The following is a 2,484-nucleotide window of genomic DNA, read 5'->3' as shown; positions in this document are numbered from 1 at the left end:
TGTCTACTCCTTCCTTCCTTCCTTCCTTCCTTCCTTCCTTCCTTCCTTCCTCTGTCTGTTTAGCTGTCTGTCTCATGCCTTTCATCCTCTCTCTCTCTCTCTCTCTCTCTCTCTCTCTCTCTCTCTCTCTCTCTCTCTCTCTCTCTCTCTCTCTCTTTCTCTTTCTCTCTCTCTCTCTTTCTCTCTCTCTCCCTCCCTCCCTCCCTCCCTCCCTCTAGCATAACTGTAGCTGAGTGAGTGCCAAGGGAGAGCAGCGGAGGGTGACGGGGCGTGGGACAGAGACTGGAAGTGCCTTTGTGAAGCTGGGAAAGGCTGGAAGAGTGACGAGGGCTGCTGGGCACAAGGCATAGTGGACTGAAGACTCCTTGCTTCTTGTGTCCTGTGCTGAGTGTGTCTTGTGCTGGAGGGATTATGGGAGTGGGGAAGGGAGAGGGCGTGTAAGGTTCAGGGGTTCCAGGGTTGTTGGGGGGTGTTTTGTGGGGTGGTGTGGGGAGAAGCTGTTGCTATGTCTGTTTTTCTTTGTTTTGTTTTGTTTCTCCTGATCTTCGTCTTGTTTGTTTTCTTCTTCTTCGTCTTCGTTTTCTTCTTTTTCTTCTTTTTCCTTCTTTTTTCCTCCTCCTCCTCCTACTACTACAACTACTACTACTATTACTACTACCACCACCTTTATTATCATTACTACTATCATCCTTATTCCAGCTATTCTTTTTTTTATCATCCCTCCTTTATCTCGCTCCCCTCACCACCACCACCACCACCACCACCACCACCGTAAAAAAAAAAACCCAACACCCACATCGAGCAATAAAAGAGAAATATTACCATCGCTAACCGGTCCTTGTTCTTGTTATTGTTCTAAGCCCCTCCATAGCAGCACCCACAGCAGCACTAACACCACCTTCCTCTATTACTGATCTTTGTTCCTTGACGTTATACCAATGTACTGGAAATCGTTACTCGGTCTCCTATTCGTCATTCGTCTTAGGGAAAGCCAACATCGTCTGCTACTGGTGCTGGTGTTAGGCTGAATAATGAAGGGAGTTACTCGGAAGGGCGGGCGTGGAACTGAAGTTAAGGAATGCGGATTGATCTGTCACGACGGCTTGTGTGGGCATAGATGAGAACCAGGAAGGGAATGAATGAAAGAGAGGAAGATTGCATGGGTGTGGACATGAGAACCAGGGATGAAATGAATGAAAGAATGAATGGGAATGTATGAAGAAGGAGTGTGAATTAGGAAGTGAAAGAATGAATATGTGAAGGGGATGAATGAAGGAGGAGGGAAAACTAGCAAAGAAATGCATGAAAAAAAATGAATGAAGGAAGGAAGGAGCAGTGGGAAGAAGGAAGAGATTCAGATGGTGGAGGAGGAGGAGGAAGAGGAGGAGGAGGAGGAGGATAATGGTGACAGGTGGTGGGAATCTGAGCTGCGAGAGAATATGAAGGGATGGAGAGAAGGAGAGGAGGAGAAGGAGAGGAGGAGACAAACAGTAGCATCTCTCTCTCTCTCTCTCTCTCTCTCTCTCTCTCTCTCTCTCTCTCTCTCTCTCTCTCTCTCTCTCTCTCTCTCTCTCGGGCTTTCTTTCACTCCAGGAAAAAAAAGAGCATCGTTTGTCAGGTTTTTTTCCCCGCCCATTCATTCTTGTCTGGTGGTAATTGGGAAAAATGACAAAATTTGGTGTATACGACACACACACACACACACACACACACACACACACACACACACACACACACACACACACGTTATAAAATGATTGATTTCATTATTTATTTCTGTGTATCAAGAAAAACCCTATTTTCTTCGACAAATAGAGTTCCTTAGTAGGTCGATGTGAAGTGTCCATAAACTCATTGAATTTATGCAGCCGCTTACCTATGCATACCAACAGACTGATGCTAAAAGAAAGAAGAAACAAACAGAAGGAAAGAGAAAAAAGCGGATTTCTCTCTTGCAAATAATGGAAAGGAGAGACAAAAAGTGCAAATAATGGAAAGGAGAGACAAAAAGTGCATTTCTCTCTTGTAAATGAAGAAAAACGAGAGAAAAACACTGTACAAATAAATAAAAAAAAGCTAATGAACGAAATAATGAAGTAGATAAGATAAAAAAAAACGAAGCAGTTAATTTTTGTTAACATTTTATACAAGACAACTAACAAAAAAAAAAATAAACAAAATAAAATAAAATAAAATAAAAAAGACCTACTGAGCTGTTTACAAGAAACACATGATATATATGCATGAAGGAAAGGCGATGCTCAGGTGAAAGTCCAGACGTGATACCTGTGTTGTGTTTGAGGAGCAGCATATCGGAGGCAGTATATCGGGGGCAATACATCGGTAGTGGCCGTAATGTGAATCTGTGAGCCGATGTCATGATGCATTCTGGGAAAATATTGACTCGTGAATATTTTACTTGTGGCATGTAGAAAGAGAGGGAGGGAGAGGGAAGGAGAGGGGAGTGGGAGAGTGTGTCAGAAA

This window comes from Scylla paramamosain, chromosome 36 (genome assembly GCF_035594125.1).
Source record: "Scylla paramamosain isolate STU-SP2022 chromosome 36, ASM3559412v1, whole genome shotgun sequence".
Lineage (NCBI taxonomy): Eukaryota > Metazoa > Arthropoda > Malacostraca > Decapoda > Portunidae > Scylla > Scylla paramamosain.
This window is presented reverse-complemented; position numbering follows the sequence as displayed.